Source organism: Dipodomys spectabilis, unplaced genomic scaffold, assembly GCF_019054845.1.
Source record: "Dipodomys spectabilis isolate Male_0828 unplaced genomic scaffold, ASM1905484v1 ptg000024l, whole genome shotgun sequence".
In the NCBI taxonomy this organism is placed as follows: Eukaryota; Metazoa; Chordata; class Mammalia; order Rodentia; family Heteromyidae; genus Dipodomys; species Dipodomys spectabilis.
In genome coordinates this window covers 24,751,513-24,771,647 of record NW_024870701.1, presented here as the reverse complement: position 1 = coordinate 24,771,647, position 20,135 = coordinate 24,751,513, and positions in this window count along the sequence as shown.

Below are 20,135 nucleotides of genomic sequence, written 5' to 3'. Positions count from 1 at the left end.
TACCACTTCCTCCTGGAAGTGAGATTCATCAAGCTTCCTCTGCAGCATACTAGCTAAAGTGAAGACAGACTGTCGCCAAAGAGAGAAACGCTAACACTGGCAGCCATTCTAGATATGGACTCCAATGACACGGGTTCCAATGGTGCTAAGATTCAAGTCTCCAGACCTTTCTTCATTCATTCCCAGGACTCTTACATAGTCATCAGTCTTTTCCATCCATTCATGAATTTACTTAGAAAATATTTATTAAAGACCTCTTATGTGCTGAAAATGCCAGATGAATGGAAAAGATCTGGTCTCTGCCTTCATGGAGTTCACAGGAAGAAAAGGAACTGTGCGTGAGTTTGGACAGTGTACTGGCAGAGAGCACAAAACCTATATAAAAGTGTGTAGTCACCAGAAATTTTAGTCTCCTCTATCTAGAGCAGATATTGAGGGGACAGATCTTTACAAAATTCTCAAATCAGTCCATTTACATCCTGGCTCTCTCCATGTTCCATTTTGCCTTCCCTCCTGCTGTCTGTCTCCCCACTTTCCTACCAGGCCTCTGATCACCCAGCCCCCACCATCTCTGCCATCTCTGGCCCCTTCTATATCCTTTGCCTTCAGTCTACCACTAGCTGGAAGCAAGAGCAGAAAGGCTAATTTCATTTTTCTTCTTTTCCTTTGGTGAGTCAATCTATGGCAACCCTTTTTATGCATTTAATTCATTCTCAATTTCTCATAATCAGGGGAAAGGTATCCCCTAAGGTTAGGCAAGAGCTTGTCAGGAAAAAACAAGGCAGTGTAAATTCACAGAGGTAATCATAGTCAATCTGCACTTCTCACTGCCCGTGGAACTATTAACTAATATCACTCTCTAATCTTTTTTTTTGTACTTATTTATTTTGTAGTGAGAAACTAGCATTATAAACACCCCTACTGTCAAAACTTGTCATCCCCATTACCTCTAGGCGGGCTTCATCTCTGTTATTCTAATTTCAGAGTTTCTCAAAATTCACAGCCGCTGGAAATTGAGTACAAAATCCATTATCATTTGTATATTTTAATTATGCAAATGAGGCAGCTCAGCTGCGATGTCCGGGACCTGCAGGGATGCCTGACTTGATTCTGGGTGATTACAATTTATCCAGTCGAGTCACTTTAATTGTAACAAGCTAATTACATTGTTTCATTTGGCTTTAACAAAAGAAAAAGAGACAGGAAGCTGAATATAGCTCCCCCACCACCCCCCATAGACCACTGGCTCTCCCCAGGCTGGGATGGACGTGATGGGAGTGGGCACAAGCTTCTACTGCCTAATAGAGGCCAGTGGAGAACTCCAGAGGAAGGGTAAACAGTGGGCATGTAGCTACAGGCATCAGTGGTCTTTGTCAGGAGGGGCACGTGGGCTCCATTCTGGCCAAGAGTTTGTCCAATGGTAAGCTTGACATTGAAGAGATTAGACCAACCTTTCCACTGAAGCCTTTCTTGATCCTAGGTTGATGTGTTTGACTAATTTCACTGTTGGTGGGTGTATAGATATATGTGCCATGTTTCTGGCTAAATTTCCTTGCTCCTCCCAGTGCTGGAATCCAATAAGAATCCAATGGAAATATTTCCCACCATCAGAGAGAGAAGGATGCAAAAGTGGACAGGGGACTAGAAGGCCAAGAGATAATAAAAGGAATTTGGGCAAATTCCATAAAGTGGGGAGAATACTTTATGAACTCATTCATTAGGATCACATTTTTATTTCTGTGATCAATGAGAAACATTTATGAATTTGAATGGAAAACCATTTTTTCTTTCAGAGTCATTACTGCCTGCCAGCAAGAGAAGGTGCTTAGGTTTACAAGTGTGTTCAATATTTCAGCAGAGTGAGACTCCCAGTAAGCATCAGGCTCACTTACATTAACAGAACTAAGCAGTAGAATAAAGTATTTGTACAAGGGCTAACTCAAAACAAGCCACAGTCTGGGCTGTGGCCAAGTACTTTTCTTCTAGTCATTCTTCCTCTCCCATCATCAGAAGCCTCTCTCCCTAAGTCTGAGCCAATCACAGCCTGGGACATCACTCACCTAATGGAAAGGATTCAAATCAATGCCAACATCCAGAAATGAGATCCGTGGCCCAGTAATGTCATCAAATAAATCAGTCCATAAATGTTGTTTGAGGTTTATTGAGATGCTATTATGATTGCATTCTCGACTTTCAAGGTGATTATACTACAAAGACAAACTAAAGCTTACAGACTTTCAAGCGGACAAAGTAAGAGGCGTTAAGTGCTCTCGGAGGGAGGGAAGGAGGACAATGGAGAGGTATTTGCGGTTGAATATAGTAGAAATACTTTATATGTAAGCATATAAAGAACAATGAAATCTTTTGAAGTTATTTTAAGAAGCAAGGAAGAGAAAGATGGAAGAAGTGAATTTGACTGGGATACATTGTATGTACATTGGAAATGTCCCAATTAACCCCATTGTAAAACTAATATATACTATTTTTTAAAAAGAGCTTAGAGGTATCTAATAGAGGGTAGAGAGATCTGTGGGGACTCGGATAGTGAATAGTATAATGATCAAGTTCACTGTTGATGGAGTCAGATTTCGAGTGAGGCAAAGACACAGTCAGGTACAGTACATCTCTCTGGGCTCTGTGAGAAAGACAGTCATGAAGCTGGGAACAGCCTGCTGAGCCAGGAGCAAAGGCAGAGCAAAAGGTTTGCTGTTGACCCTGTAGTACTGAATCAGTGAAGCAGAGGACATGGTTTTCCCCATCAAGTCTATGGAGAAACAAAACATCTATCTGCAAAGCATATCTAGGCATCAGTGTGTCAAAAGAGCCTGAAGATGGACACAGAGTGATCAGCTGACCCAAGTGGTTCCATGTCAGCAGGATTCAGTATTCTGCACTGGGTTTCCTAGAACACACATTGGATGGAGAGTCTGGGATGGTTTTCAGGGAGAGAACATTGTGTTTCCATGAGGGGCCAGGGAAAGATTCATGGGGAAAAAAAGCAACAACCTGGGATACAATGTAGCAGGAAGTCCCACCCAAGGCAGGGTCAGATGCCTAAGGGAGAAAGATGGAGAAGAGGAAGCCGCTGAGTACCACAATGCTGCTAAAGAAACCACCCAGCTCTGAGTTCTGGGTTAGTGACTTCTTCTTCACCTTCTAACCAAACATCCAAAAGAAGAAACCTAGTGCCATGTTCATCATGAAGTTGCATCTTGGGAAAATTCTAAGCTATCAATAGGAAGTACTCCAAGAAATACTGTGTACAAAAGAAGGAAGGAAATGAGAGAGGGAAGAAAAGAGGATGTGATTGAAATAAGATTACATTTCTCTTCTCAGGCTGGACAGTTATCCATTCAGAACTTGACTTATGATCTGGAAAGTGGGTGGGCTGGGGTCAGGGGTAATGAATCTCTCCAAAGTAGATCGTGTGTAAGAATTTTGTGTATTTATATCTTGCGAGGTGGTGGCAAATTCTGTTTTAGAAATTCAACTCTGGGTTGGAGTGAGTGGTTGGTACCGAAAGGGAAAAAAAATAGAGGCTGCTGCTTCTGTCTGAATTCTCCAGCTTTAAGTAAATTAGAGCCAGATGCCCAGTTCCTCATCGCTCCATCAGATGACTCCATGGAGTAATTATAATACTTTATGGGCATTAACTCACTGATTCTCATCATGCCCTGGGAGGGAAGCACTCAGGATCATTATCCTCCCTGTGCCCAGGGAGAGGAAGCATCTCATTCACTCCATGTGTGCATCCTGACAGCACCTGTCCCCCAAATACACTGAAGGGGGGTGCCAGGCCCAGACACACTCAGGGAAGATGGATGAGCCTGAGCCAAGGTTCTGGGAAAGAGATAGTGGAAGTCCAACAGAGGGGATGCAGCAAGATGGAGAGAATGGGCCAAGGTGTTTGAGGGAAGCAAATTACATATTCTGGAACCATCTAAGCTTAGAAGAGGGAAGAAGGGAGGGCAAAAGAGCTGGGGCAACCCCAGAACTAGGGTTAGGGCTGAGAGACGGGGTGCCATCATGACCCAGGGTAGCCCCAGGATCTCTGAGTGGGAACTTCAAAACCAGCTCTTCTGATCCCCATCAAAACCTTCTTCATTTGAGAGGCAAATCATAAGTCCTTCGATCTAGGAAGTCTTACATTTGTAAATTTTAGGGTTGAAGACATCAGAGTTCAGACGAATTTCATTTTACTTGTCAGGCAACTAAAGTCCAGAGAGGAAAGTGAGTGACCCAAGAGTACAGAGCAAGTAAGCGGAGTGTCTGGGATTGGGCCCCATGTTGCCTGACTCCCATTGGCCCCATTCCACCTCCATTCTCTTCTCCTAATTCCTTCTCACACTTAACAAGAAGCATGTCATCTGCTACATGATCATATGCTCGTATCTATTCTGTCTCCAGGTAAACTAGAAAGCCATTGCATACCAGAACCATGTCTTAGGCATCCTTTGGAGCACCCTTGGAGCCTGATCCAGTGTGGAGGGTGCACAACAGTCTATAGTGGGATCATCACAGACACAAGACACAATTTTTCTTCTTTTTGTCAGCTGTGGGGCTTGAAATCTGGGTCTGGGCACTGTCCTTGAGGTCTTCAGCTCAAGGCTTGCACTCTACCACTTGAGCCACAGCACCACTTCTGATTTTCTGGTAGTTAATTGGAAATAAGAGTCTCATGGACTTTCCTGCCCAGGGTGGCTTTGAATCATGATCCTCAAATCTCAGTCTCCTGAGTAGCTAAGATTACAGGCATGAGTCACCAGTGCCTGGCACAAGACACAAAAATTTTGACACAAGACATGCTCAACTTCTAGGAAAGAAGTTTGGAGATATTCATGGGAAAGGTAAGATGGAAAGAGGGTGAATAACAATGACCATCTCTATTGCCATCCATCACTGAAAATAGCAGCCAGGGAGTCCACAGAGAGGTTGAGAGTAGCTGAAACTATCTACCCACATGGTAAATAATAGTGTTCCTGCATTTTTATGACCTTAGGATTCTTCTTTATATATTTTTTAAATTTTTGTCCTGAGGCATACACTCAAGGCCTGGGCATTGTCCTTGAGCTTTTTTGCTCAAGAATGGCACTCTACCACAGTGTCACTCCTGGCTTTTTGATAGTTTATTGGAAATATGAATCTCACAGATTTTTCTGCCCAGTCTGACTTCAAACTCCAATCCTCAGATCTTAGCCTCCTGAGTTGTTAGTATTACGGGTATGAGCCACCAGTGCCTGGCCTTAGGATTTTTGTGAGACCACTGGTCATGCTCAGAATACTTTCTAGTTATAAGCTGTTTGTTGAAGGAAAAGTTCATATCTAGAAAGCATAGGAGTTAAACTTGCATGCTCTAAACACAAGCCTCAGCTTGTCCACTTACTAGCCAGTTCCTGAGCCACTCTGTGCCTCTCCTTTTTCAACAAAATGGGAGTAATAATTGCATCTTGCCTTTTAGAATTATATGAGTTAAATAGATCAATACATAAAACCTCACTCAGGGAAGTGGCATTGTGGCTCAAGCGGTAGCACGCTCGCCTTGAGCTGAAGAGCGCAAGGACAGCACCCAAGCCCAAGCCCAAAGTTCAAGCCCATGACTGACAAAAAAAAAAAAAAAAAACTAACTCAGAAAAATTCCTGCTATTTACCACCCACTCAATAAATAACAGAGGGCCTTGGGCCTTACAGTCTGAGTTCACCAAGTTGCAATAACCATTTCCTCAGTCATTCATTAGCACACGTTTGAATTCAGCTATCATTAGTTGCTGATCACTGTAACAGGGGCTAAAGATACATGGGTTTACAGAGCCAACTCCTCACAAAGCAGAGACTAGAATCCAGCAAAGAGAACCCTCTACTATGGTAATAGGAGAGCAAAACAGAGGCTGCTGGGAAGGAGATTTACTTCTACATATCTGTGACCCCTCAGCTTGGAATGGGGCTGAATCTGTACTTGGCATTCCTTGAGCACCAGAAGACTCAGTATCTGGCTCTTGAACCATAAAATAACCCAGAAGGGGCTTCTTCTGTCCCAGTCCAGAGCACAGAAGCATGGTGGGAATGAATGCATAGAGACTGTGCAGGCATTTAAATTGGAAAGAGTGTCTAAAAGCACAGCCAGGCAAGATTAAATATTCACACTCCACGAGGCCAACTAAGATGGCAAACAAGAAAAGTGGTGTCTTCCTTTCTCCTCCTAATAGTTTATAAAGCATCTCAGATGGGAGAAAACAAGCTAAATCACACAAGTCACGTGACTACAGACCCTGCTCCCTACAGAGGCTTACCCCAAAACTGCTGTCCTGGGCCAGAAAACCTTGTGGATCTTTCATTTCAGTTTTGTGTCATTTTCAAATAGGTGACCACTGGCATGAACATCAAAGTTGGCAAGTGCTAACCTGTCTGTGAATAATTAAGCAGGAAATGGTATAGATAACTCAGGACAACACGGAGCATACCAGGCCTCCAAAACTGGAGGCAGCATGCCACACAAGCAAGGAGTGTTCAGGGAGGTGGGCCAATGCTGAACACAGAAAAAAAAATAGACTTGGTTTAAGAGAGAGAGAGATGGCTCAGAGATGGGACAGAGCTAGAACTGTCTCCTCTCCCCATTAACTCTCACTATGCCTCTCTTCATCTTGCCTATATTTTAGCCTCCTCTACATTGCCTTGTTTCAAATTATATTGCTGGGTTGATTTTTTTTAACCTTTCACCTGTACACAGCCCAAAAATCAGTACCACCATGACACTGAATTCCACAACTCTCAAAGGTAGAGTCTTGCTTAGCTGGACCCATTTCTTCCAGGGACATTCATATATAGCCCCCATTCAACAACTACTGTAAGGCAGCCCCACCCCTCCCTCTCTCAGTAGTACAGACAGAAAGGCAGACATTCCATCCCGGCTGTCCACACCTGCCATACGATAGATGGCAAGCTCTAAATAATTAATGAGAATCACTTTGTAATGCGCTGACCCCTGAACATTGCACATCACTCATTCTGATACTCTTGCTCTCCCCTGCTCCCTCTCTGCCTCTCCCATCTAAACAACATAGCCTCCCAACTAAAGCTCCCAGAAAATACCCCATCAACTGACCCCACACACATAAATGTCTTACAAGCTGCATCATGCCAGCAATTGCACGTGGCCTCTGACATTCAGTGGAAAGGTGCAAATGCTGACTGGGAAAGGTGTTCACGTAGGGGGCTTGCCACTCTTTTTGGCTGGTGAATATCCAAAATCTCTGGTCACAGACAAGATGGCCTCTCTCTTACAGTTTAATCATTGAGCAGAGCAAAAGCTTCATTTAGGAAATAGTAATCCATTTTTGTAAGTATCCCCCAAAGAATTTGTTTTCCCTCAATTCTGTATAGTGTTTTAGAATGGGTTGATTCCCTCCTGTACACCCAGGCCTGTGAAGGGTGTTATGGAAGGACACCTAAGAAAATTGAGTCTTCCTGCCTGGGTGCTCCTGAGACAATAAGAAGAAGAGAACTTGCCCTTAAGGCCATTCACTAGAAATAAGAGGCCTAGGGTATTTCTGGAAGAAACATGTCATAAGTGTTCCCAGTTATCTCTGGAGACTGGAAATGGGAGGGAGACCAGGTGAGAGAAAATATTGTAGAATTGCTTTTCACATTATAGACTGTCTACTATAGAACTTTTCACAATGTATCATTTTTTCAGTTTGCTCAATTTTTTCATTAAGATAGAGCAGCAACCTCTAAGCTCCTTATATGTGTAATCAGAATCCAGAAGTCTCTCTATTGCTTATGAAAAGTATAACTATGATATCTACTTTTGAAATACTTCATAAATTAAGGACTAAAAGCCTTGCATAATAAAAGACCCAGAAGAGGTAGTCAATAACTATGGCTGCTCCCAAGGAGGATCAGCTTGAGGCTGCAAATGGTGTGGAAAGGGGAAACTGAGCAGCTCACATCCACATGGTCTGTGACCTGTTACTCATATTTGAAGCTCTTCTGTGCACCGATAGTGGGAGAAAGGAAAAAGACTGTCCACAAGGACAGGTGGGTAGCATAGGAGACAGAATACCAGATGCACAATTTTGTCAAAACCAGTTCCCCCAGCACAATTTCAGGCCCACACCTGGTGTTCCATAAATGCCTGCTATGGATCTGATTAACCAAGCCAGGTCCTGGTCTAGCATCGGTTCCTAGGAAACAGGATCTTCTGTTTCTTTGATGTCACTTCCAGCACCTGGCACAGGATCCAACCCACACATTTGGGATCTCATGTCTCGGCATTGCTGTGACCATTCCTTCCACTACTTTTATAAGAAATAAGAAGCTACCTTCCCAATCCTACAACACCTTTTCCTCCCTAGAACTAAGGACTATAAAACATGAGACTCCTTGGGGCACAACCCAAGTGTGATTATGAGCTCCACTCAGTAGTTTTTGAGTAAAACAACAGGAAAAACAAATTGCTGTTTCCTCAGTTTGAACCCAAATAATGCCAGCCTCGAGACTAGAAAACTCCAGGCCCTGGTGCGAGGCTGGGATAATTATACTGACGAGCTTCCAGAAGATTGCAGAGAAATAATGAAGCTGTAAACAACACAACCAGCATCCTTCTCTCCTGGGCCCTTGTTTATTTTGGTAAAGTTCTAATTTCTGTTTCTGCAGAATCCACCCTTGCAGAATCATGGCATCCAAAAGCCCAGCTTTCAATATTCATTTTGTTCTTTATAACCCTTCCCTTCTCTCTACCCAGTCCTTTCTCAAGCACCCGCATATTCTTCCAGCCTCCGCCTCTCTTACAATATGAGAACCAGCATTGAGCTAATAGTACTTAGTTTTTTATTCAATTTGTTGTTTATCCTGCATGGAAAGCTCTGTGCTCACCATGACGGCAAGGGAAATAAAGATAAACAAGATCCATCTCCTGCCTTCAACCAACTTGTGGGCCTAGTGGTATAAGGACATGGTCCCCAATACAGAAACATAAAGACCACTAGAGAAGACATAAGGGATCCGGGCACTGAAGCTGAAAGGTGACATATTATTCTGGGGAAATCTAGACTGATTCACCATGGAAGATGTGCTTTTTGAGTTGGGCCCTGGTGGGTAGACTGACATTGACAAGTACAGGGAAGTCAGTATGGAAGGCTGTGCAAGAGAGAAGGAAGAGAGGGAAGATTGTTCTCCTGCCCCTGGAAGGAACACAAGAAGAAAAAGCAGAGATATATAAAAGCAACAGCATTCTGAGAGAATAGGAAATTGCCCTGTCTATCTAGAATACTGGCAGATTGCTAAGAGTAAAACACTTTAATTAACCCCATAGGCAATGGGGAGCCATTAAAAGTACTAAAGGCATAGAGTATCTCCATCTTTTAGGTTCTTTGCAAATAACAATATCCTACCCTCTGCTAGGATACTTGGTGAGGAGAGAAAAATGCTCATTCTATTTAAATAGATGGGATTTTATACAGCTCAAGGAAAATTGGGAAAAAAATCATTCTTTAAACCAGAGACTAATTTAAAGCTCAGCTCACATTTAGAGCCTATGAGAAGCAGAAGAACTGAAATGGGCGTTTTATACACATTGTTCCACTAGATCTTAAAAAGTTGGGCTCTCTTCTTGCAGAAGAAGCTGGGTTTAAAATGGTCCAAGGTCACACAAACAACATATAGAAGGGCTAGAAGCTAGATCTACCTTACTCAAACACTTACCACCTTTCCTATCAGCCCTTGGTGCTTCGGGGACCTCTTATATCTTATATGCACACAGCAACTCTAACGATCCTGGCACTGATCAGAAGATAATGATCACTCAGGAACAAAAGTTAGGAGGTCACTGGGATGTAGCTAGCCTGAGAGAGTCACCCCAGGAATGTCCAGCTGTTTGTCCAAGTTATTTTAACCCCTTCATCTTCTTCATCCATGAAATTAGACCTAACCAGTGAGGAAGGCAAAAAGCCAGATGCTGCAGACAGGTTCTTCAATTGCCATATTAGAGAAAATATAAGTGTAAAGAGCCAAGAAATGTACTCTTTATCTGATTAATGTAACTGTAACTGTAATATAAATGTAACTGCAACCCTCTGTACATCACCTTTACAATAACAATAAAAATGAAAAAAAAATAAAAGAATGTAGTAAGTTGGACAGGTCACATGGTCACCCAGAGGTGAACCTGAATCCCAAGCCTGTGAAATCTTGCTCAGAGCTCACTGTGCCTTCTGAGCTTCCTAGCAGCAAGCCTAATACTTCACTTAAGATGGCACATTTACAACAAGCTATCAGATGCAAAAGTTAAGGTTCATAATGACAATAATCCCCACATTGCCCTGTGCTGAATGAGAGAATGCTAGGTAGACACATATAAATATAGACTTTATTATAACACATCACAACACATTGGAGTTAATGTTGCTGGGAGAACATTCATTTCTACATTTCCTTACTTTCGTGTGTTAATTTGCAACTTAATGTGGCATTATCATACTTTTTTGCATTATGTAATGATTAAAGTGAGGCGTATCATATTTATTGATTTATTTAAAATGTAACCATTGCCCCAGGGCAGGTGCATGTACAAAATACAAATGCAGTAGTTAAATTGAATCCAGCAGATAAATTCCCCATTAAGAAAAGACATTTCAGGACTGTCAAGATGATGAGAAATGTCTTCACAGCATCATCAGGAGAGAAGGAATCTTGAGAGGTCATCTAGTCCAAGCCTCTGCCTCAGGAAGAATTGCTCCTAATCCACCAAGACTAAGAACCAACTGGTCTTTCTGACAATCTCTAGAGAGAGCTGTGATCTACCATATTCCTCTCATCCAAGTCTTCAACTCTAAGACTATTATCTCCTTCCAATATACATCCCACCTCTGTATCCCTGTAATTCATGCCCTCAATATCACTCTTCTTTCATTTATAGTTACCTCATTCTCCAAGTCTTTTCTTCATTCTATTTTTCCTTTTTCCATTCTTCACTCCAGCCCTTTCCTCCTTGAAGACCCAGATTAGAACTCAGGTTTTCACGCCAGAACCTCAGAGTCTTCCAGGGAGTAAGGGAGCTAACCCAGTTCTTATGCACACCAGGAATTTATGAATACCCAGTCTTTGCTACAACCTTCCTAAGTCCAGACACCCACATTATGCAGTAGCGGGGGTAGGGGGATGATATTCTAGTTCTGAATCTGACACTGTGAGGACAAGCACCCCCCATAGCTTTCTCCAAGCCCAGCCTCGGATCCCATTCTTTTTTCCACTCTCTTATTAGCATTTAGAATCTTGGATGCATTACATGGAGATGGTGTCCCAAACTCTCCCTCTGTACCAGAGCCCAAACTGCCAAATGGCTTCAGCAACAAATATCCATGCCCCTCTCACCTCCCATGGAAGTTTCACTCTCCTCCTCTGTGCTTCTCATGGGAGGTCTTTGAACACCAATAATGACATTAACAACCAGGCATAGTGGTCCATGACTATAATCTCAGTACCTAGGAGGCTAAAACAGGAGAATTAAGAATTTGAAACCAGCCTGGGCTACATAGTGAGATCCAAGCCAGTAAGATTATTATTACTAATAATTGAATTCCCGTTACTGAAGATGAGACATTTCTGGTGTGAGTATCACACAGAAGCTTGCATCAGTACCAGTCCTATCCACTAACCATCATCCCTTTTATTTACAGAACGGAAAGGTTGGACAAGTTTCTCAGACTTATGCCTGTGGCCTTAAAACCCTTTCTTTAAGTGATGACTTACCTAGAAATCAAACTGCAAACAACACTGCAGAAACTATTCATCCCTGGAACTCAGCTCAACTGTCCCTTCCTCTGGGAAGATTTCTGTAGCACCCAGGTTAGTGCAAGGTTCCAGCTGTCTGCTTGTATTTACATCCTGTGTGTCTCCTTTTGCTTTTTATCACACTATCTTACTGAATTTCTCAGACATTATTTTCAGTTTCTGAATCTTACTCTCTAGACCATCAACCCATAAAGATTTGGACCATGACTCTCCTTCCCCGCTGCAACTCCAGCACGAAGCAAAATCTTCTCACCTCAATGAATGTGAAAGAACACGCAGATAGAAGGGAGAAAGAGAAAAAATGGAAGGAAGAAAAATGGAAAAATGAAAAAGAGAGAAAAAATAGGAAAGAAGGAAGTAAGAGATGGCCCAAATTGGGGGCTGGGAAGTTGGCTCAGTGGTAGAGCACGTGCCTTGCATACCTGAGGCCCTGGGTTCCATTCCTCAGCACCACATAAGCAAAAAGAAAAAAGCCGGAAGTGGCGCTGTGGCTCAAGTGGTAGAGCACTAGCCTTGAGCTGAAGAGCTGAGGGACAGCGCCCAGGCCCAGAGTTCAGGCCCCACAACCGGACCCCCCCCCAAAAAAAGAGATGGCCCAAATTGATTAGCTAATTATGTCCTTCCACTTCTTTCCAAGAAAAAAAATTCCAATTAAATCATCTCTCCACAGGGCTGGGAATGTGGCTTGGTAGTAGAGTCCTTGGCCTGGCATGCATGAAGCCCTGGGTTCAATTCCTCAGTACCACATAAAGAAAACAAAACAGAAACAGTGTGGTGATTCAAGGAGTAGAGTACTAGCCTTGTGTAAAAGAAGTTAAGGAACAGTGCCCGGGCCCTGAGTTCAAGACCCAGGACTGGCAAATCAATAAATCAATAAATAATCTCTGGCTGGCTTGTAAGTAGATCAAAGGCTTCTCAGTACAGTTTAGTACTTCAAAGCTCATTCGTTCTGCTAGCCAGCTTGAACTCTGGGCTTGGGCGCTGTCCCTCAGCTCTTCAGCTCAAGGCAAGCGCTCTACCACTTGAGCTACAGCGCCACTTCCGGTTTTCTGGTGGTTTATTGGAGATAGGAGTCTCATGGTCTTTCCTGCCCCTGCTGGCTTTGAACCGCGATCCTCAGATCTCATCCTCCTGAGTAACTAGGATTACAGGCATGAGCCACCAGCGCCCGGCTTCCACAGAGCTCTTTAGGTGCGGATCCTAGGGTAGCAGCAACCTTGACTGCTCCATTGGTATAGGTGGGATGAGAAGGACAGCAGAAGAGCCAGAGCTTGTAATGGATTGCCCTGGATCTCAGCCCTTCTGCCTTCCCAGGGATGCCAGTCTTTGAACATAGGGATCTGGGAGGGAAGCATCAGGGATTTCCCAGGCTAATGCTAGGGATGGAGCATGGAGAGAAGGAGAGTATTCAAGGTGAGGGAAGTGGGAAAGAAGCATGTTTAAGAAATAAAAAGATTAGAGAAGTCACAGGATGATGATAAGGGGACTTATTAACTTACTTTGAAGGTTAGATTAAGGCCCTAGGCTAAAATCTGCAACAATGACAGTCAATAAACAGAAATGTCAAATATTACAATTAAGTGTTCAAAAAAAAGATAATTGCACAATGGTTGGGTGGGAAGAACAAGAACTTATTTGAAGAGATATAGAAGTATTTTTTCAGTTCACCACAAACTTGGTATGAATTAGCAATATAATAGAATTGCTCCCCCCAAAAATAACTAATTAAAATCTTTGTGATATTAATAGAAACTTAACTTTAGGAAGGTGAAGCTCCCACTGTGTGGTCTGTGTATTCGATAGATCACATCTGCTCCTCAAGTTCCTTCTTCAAGCCCAGATGGTTGAACAGTAATGTTGAATCTGGTGTGTTTCTTTAAAAAGTGCAATGAGAAGGTGCTAGAAGCTTTTCTTCCCTGAGGGATGCTGGAATCAGAAAATCTCAGGGGTCCTTACAATAATATCAGTATTCTTTGATTGAAATTATTGCTTTTCATATGTATAGTGGTTCCAATAGGCTCTATCACTCTTTTCCTGAATTCCAGGAGCTTTGCTGAGCTATAAATCTATATTGGATGCTAGCTCCTGCCATTTCTCCTTCTTTCCCAAACAAATCCTGGGATGGAAGAGAATTCCTTTGCAGCTTTGCTTTATCAGGCATCTTTTGAACATGACTTCCCAAGTCCTCTAATTGGTTCTTCTTTGCTTCTAACTTCCTTCCAATTTTCTGGCTTATTGCTTGGAAATATCTGGCTTCAGGGGGAAAAAACTGAGGTTCCATACCATGGCAGTGCCAACCTTCTTCTCAACATAAACTTCCATTGCAGATGTTTAGTGGGATAATCAGGAAAACAGAGGGTTAGTGATGAGGTCACCCTAGCCAGAATTAAATAACAAGAGCATTTTTTCAATGGCTAAAGGGAACTCCTAAATATTCTGTTCCAAAGACATAAGAATCCTAATGCATCCTACCTATTTCATCCACACCTGTGTTTGGACACCAAGAAAACCCTCCCTCTATTCATCCAGTAAGCATTTTCTGAGTACCCTGTATCTACTCCTCCTTGTGCTATGGGCATAAAAAAGAATAAAGCAAAACTATTCTCTCACGTGGCTGATAAAAGCATAAAGAAGTTTAATTACTTTAGACAACTGGAAATAGCCCTAGAAGCTGAGTATCTGCTTCACCCTGAGACCTAGCATTGTGCTTCTAGACAACAGTCTGACAGAAATACATACAGATGTTTACCAAAAAGCATATGCTAGAATATTCATAGCCACACTATTTGTAATGGCTGAAACCAGAGACGATCCAAATGCCCATCGGCGGTAGAATGGATAAACACATTGTGGTATATTCCCACAATGGACTATTGTACAACAATGAGAATGAATAACCTACAACCACCCACAACAGTACAGATGGATTTCATAACAAAATGCTGAGCAAGATGAAGTTAGAGGCGGAAGAGTACATACCATATGATTCTATTTATGTAAGGCACAAAACCAGTGAAACCCCAATTGGTGCTTAAGAGTCGGAGTGGGCGGTCTCCTTTGGGGCTGCTTCTTGAGCTAGTCACTGGTCATGGGTGTGCCTAGTTTGTGGACATTTTTCTGATGAATTTTCCACATAGGCATTAAAAATCAATGCCATTTTTAAAACATCACCACAACAAACAATCTACACTAGGAGCGTAGTTTATTGAGCAGACAAGACATAGTCTTGCCTTGCTGAAAGGTACTGTCTTAGCTCAGGTTGTTGTGACCTAACTCCTGAACCTATAGATACTACATTTAGAAGGAAAAGTTTCTGAGCATGTGATTAAGTGAAATATCTTAAATTGGAAAGATGATCCTGGATTATCCATATGGGTCCTAAATGCAATCCCATATATCCTTCTGTAAGAGACACAGAGATCCGGCAAAAACACTAGAAGGCCACAGTAAAACAGAGACTGAATGGTGCAGCCACGAGCTAAAGAATGTCTGCAGCCACCAGAAGCTTCAAGAGGCAAGGAATGGATCCCTTCCTGGAGTCTCCCAAGGGACCACCACCTTTCAGCCAATGGAAACTGACTTCAGACTTCTGTCCCCTAGCATTGAGAGAGGAGAAACTTTGACTTCTTAGTCACCACAGTAGTGTTATTTGTTACAGCACAGAAACCTAGTATAGATTTGTCTACATGCCTCAAATCCCCTTGAATCCTGCTATCAACCCCAAACAGGAGTATTGGCAACACATTAATACACAATTGAGCATGTGCAGAAGGTTTCCCATTGTGTAGCTACTCATATTTTTCTATAAAATTATATTGTTTCAAAAGTTCTCCAAATAATTCTAATGAAGGTCATTAGAAAGAACTGATTTGGGGACCCTAAGTTGTAAGGTTAGCTGATAGCTACTGAGCATCCCATATGAGCATCCAACTGAGCTTCTAGGAGGCATAGATGCAGGAGCCAGACTCCTGTTCAAATAACACCGCCCAGAATCACCATGGATGGGAAAGGAAGCTCAATTACAGTTCTCCGAACTCCTGGGGAAATACACGTGTGGTCAAGGCAAATTAAGTTGAATCTAAAGCAGTAAACACAAAGATGCAAAATCCTCAGGGGTGGTTATTGGGGAGAGAGATGCGATGAACACAGAAAAGAACTCACTTCCCAGAGTCCCCTGGATAAAGGACTGCTGCCCCCAGCTGCTTCAATCAGCAGCCAGCCCTTAGCTCTCAATCCCTTCAAGACTCTCCCAGCCACAGACAGCACCCTAGCCCTGGGGGTCTGTCTGCACACAGCTAAGGGGCTAGGGAAGACCAGAGTGCAAAGGTCAGGGAGTGTCAGACAATTCCAGTGAGCCATTTCAGTTTCAGAGTGCCCCAATGGATCAGCCTGGGCATGATAACATCACAGACTTTTCAGCAATAGCAACATGGAACTAACAGAATGTCACAGATAGAAGGCGTCCACCCATAAAAGGTGCAACTGCTGGGTCTCCCCGAGCCTGCCCTTTCCCCATGAGCAACCTCAGAGGTGCTTGTGGCTTCAGTTCTTTGGTATATTCCTTCTCTTCATCCTGCTCTCTCCTCTTCATAGGGGCCCCTCATTCTTTGTTTGGTAAGCTTCTCCCTGGGAAGTAGAAGATATTGTTTACTGCACAACTCATTAGAATCCATTGTTTCCACTACAGAGCCAGCTAGACAAAGAAAGGACTGGGTAATAATTATCTGTGTCCAGATGGCAGCCAGTGGCCAACTCAGGAGGAATTAGATTTCCTATGCAGACCCTACTGGTGCTCCTCGGAAACCTTCCCCTTCTCCCCATACTTCACAGGTCAATTCCATACAGTTTCTGATCACTGGGGAGTCGTCTCTCATGGTAGGAGGGCATTGAATAGAAGGAAAAAGAGCCACCTCACGGCTCCACTACTCTGCTGAACAGAAGACCTGAGGTAACTCACTTACTCTTGTTTAGCTTCTCCCTTTGTTTAAAAAAAAAAAGAACATAACCACAGATGCCTATTTCCATAAGGTTGCACTTTGCTGCAAGTAACTGAATCCCCCAATTCAAGGTCAATTCCTAAAGAAAGTTGAGATCTTATGTAGCAAGGTTAGAGGTGGCTCCATGTTGTCATGGCACCTCTGGTTTCTTCCCTCTATCAGCTCTGTCTTCTTCATGTCAGATTCAATTTCATACTTGTTCCCTCATATTCACAAAATGGCTGCTAGTAGCAATAGGGCTAATGTGCTTCTTTACTCCAATTGAGTTGGAATGAAAAAGGCATCTCTTCCTCAGACACAATTTCAATCCTTCCCTTCAATTCCATTGGACCAATTTGTCTAGTCCTGGCTTGTACCCACCTCTAGGGAGGTACTAGGCTTCAGTTGGCCCAGTCATGAGGAGCCCTTTCTAAAAGTAGAAATGGTGTCATCCATAAGCTTAAAAGGAGAATGAATGGATGCTAAGGAGGCCGTAAACTGTGTCCCTAAAATGCTGTCCCTCTGTCCCACAAAATAATGTAAGCTCCATAGCTGGTTTACCATTTGATGTCCCTGCAGGATGCACTGAATGTAGCTGGGAAAGTCACCTATAACTACAAGGTGTGAAGCACACACTGATCAGACTTTGGATAGAGACCACATCAAGTAGGAAGCAGTACCTTCCTATGGCATCTTTCTTCTGAAGCACTTGATTCTTCTGAGGATCTGACGTGGGATAGTCATGGCTGCTACATCTTAGGGATTTCAATAGCACCAGATTATTCACCCAATGAACAAACAATTTTGTCTAATTCTATCTATATCTGTGTATAATGTATACACACACACACACACACACACACACACACACACACACACTACTTCTTAATGGCTATCACAGCCTCAATTTTGGTCCAGTATCACTTTCTACCAGGCCATATATTCAGGAAAGGTGGCCCTCTTCCCCAGACCACCAAGGAGTCAATCATGATATGTCTAGGCTAATCACATTTGTCTCCATCCATTTGATGATTAGTTTAATGTAGATATATGCTCCAATCTTAGCCAATGGAACCAGAGAAAAAATCAGCTTCAACTTTAAAAAAATAAATGGGAGGAGACATATTTTTGCTAAAAGTCACTTAATATATGCATAATATCTAGAACCACAGCAGCTATTTGTGGCCATAGGAGAAACTGGTAGGATGAGTACATCAAATAAACTGCAGAGATTAAATTGCCAGTGACTAACTTTGGGATCTTATAAGAAATTAATTTTGGTTGAATTGACTTGCAGCTCTTGCAGCCAAAGCTTTCCAGTGATAGAAACTTGGAGGTGAGAATTGGTAGAAGTGAGGCCAAACAGAGAAGGTAAAAGAGTGAGTATAGTCAAAGTGCTTGATACATGTGTGAAAATAAAGCAATGCAACTGGATGAAATTGTTTTAAGAAGGGGAAAAGGGTGATGATAGATTGTGAGAGGGGTACTGGGGTACCTTGTATGCATGTATGGAAATATCACAATGAAACCCTTTGTACAACTTAGTATACTAATAAGAAATGTCAAAAACAAAAAACACATAGAGTACGTTGCTACTAAAAATAACTAGGTGTGGTTTACAAGGGCAGAAGGTAGAATGAATGCTGTGTAAATAACTCATGAATGATGTATAGAATTATGGCACTTGATTCAGAAAAGCAGAGACTGTCATAAGTCAAAGAGGTAGTGATGGTTGGACCATAGAGAGTGAAAAAGACACTGACATAAACACTTTACCCTTAAATACATGTGGTTGGACAGAATTATCAGAATTACCTTTATATTAAAGGTAGGGCCAGGTGCTGGTGGCTCACACTTGCAATCCTCTCTACTCAGGAGACTGAGATCTGAGGATCATGGTTCAAAGCCAGCCTGGGCAGAAAAGTACCTGCAAGACTCTTACCTCCAATAAACTACTCAAAAAATGGGTCAGTGCCCAGGCTGAGTTTAATCCCCAGGAAAAAACATACTTTAGAGGAAATAATACCTTTTTTAAATATATTTTTTTTTGTTGTAAACATATTGTACAGATGGGTTACCGTTACATGGGCAAAACAAAGGTAAAATGAAGGACTACTTTTGACAGGCCCTGGGGTAGCCTTGAGATTTAGAAATGGTAATGGGGAGGGAAGTATCATGAGAAACAACAATAAAAATGAACAACTTGGCATCGGATACCAGGTTCCCTGATCCTAAGTAGGTCGATATTCTGAGTCACAGAACAAATTCACTGCCTCTGTTGGGGTCCCAATAGAAAACCCTAGAACACTCAAAAGTTAACTAATAGAGGAATCAGGGGATTCGTTAGGCCCTGAATCATATGCACAGAGCATTCTACAAGCTTGGGAAGAGTAGAAATTGGAAATAAACTGGGAAGAAATGGATTCACTCAAGAAGTCTTGCTTTGGACAGACAAGAGGTGAGTTCTCAGCACAAGGAGAGTCTGAGGGCGGGACCGTCGCATGCAATGGCTTAGGACGACACTGAAGTCCCCTGGCCAAAAGCTCCTCTCCCTGTACTACTCCATCTCTCACTCTGATACCAAGCTCCATGGAGTGTACGTTTCTGTCCCAGTCTTCTGCTAAGTGAATTGTTTGTCCTAAAGCAAAGTGTTCATGACATTGGAGCTTAGTTCCCTCACCCAGTAAAGGCATTTAGTGATCCATCGTAGTCCATCTCAGGACTGTTTTGAGATCCAATGAGCCACATAATGAACGCAGCCTACATTTCTTCATGTGCCTATGTATCAAAGGTTATCCTCAGTATTTACATACTTAGCGATTCACTGAATCCTGCAACTCCTGACAACATGGGACTAACAGTATCCTCACCTACAGAGTTAAAACTAAGGCACAAAAAGTCAAGGAACTTTTCCAAGATCACCATATAAGAAGCTGAGAGCCAAACTCAAGTATATGGCTTCCAGGCTATGCTCTGCGTCATGATACTATTTGATACAGTAGCCCTACCCAAAAAAACCCAAGAAATAAGCGTCACCCCTAATTATCAGTGACAATGGCTGTTCCTGCTGTGGGTCACTTGTCAAATGCTCTAGAACAGAGAGGGCTTTTCTGTCTGTGTTCTTATGCGCATCACTTCCTAGGAGTCAAAGAAGCTGGGGTAAAGCCTGGGGTCCATTCCCTGAAGCCAAATCTTTCCTGGGCTTTCCAGGTTCTCCCTTTCCTCCCACATCTTACCCCAGGTTGCTTCATCTTTACTTGTAGCCCAATGAATGAACAGACCCAGGGTAGTGAAATTAGGTGCATTATTTTAGATTATATTCTCAAAAGCTAAGAATGAACAATTACACACATCCCAGGAAAGCTGCCTTAA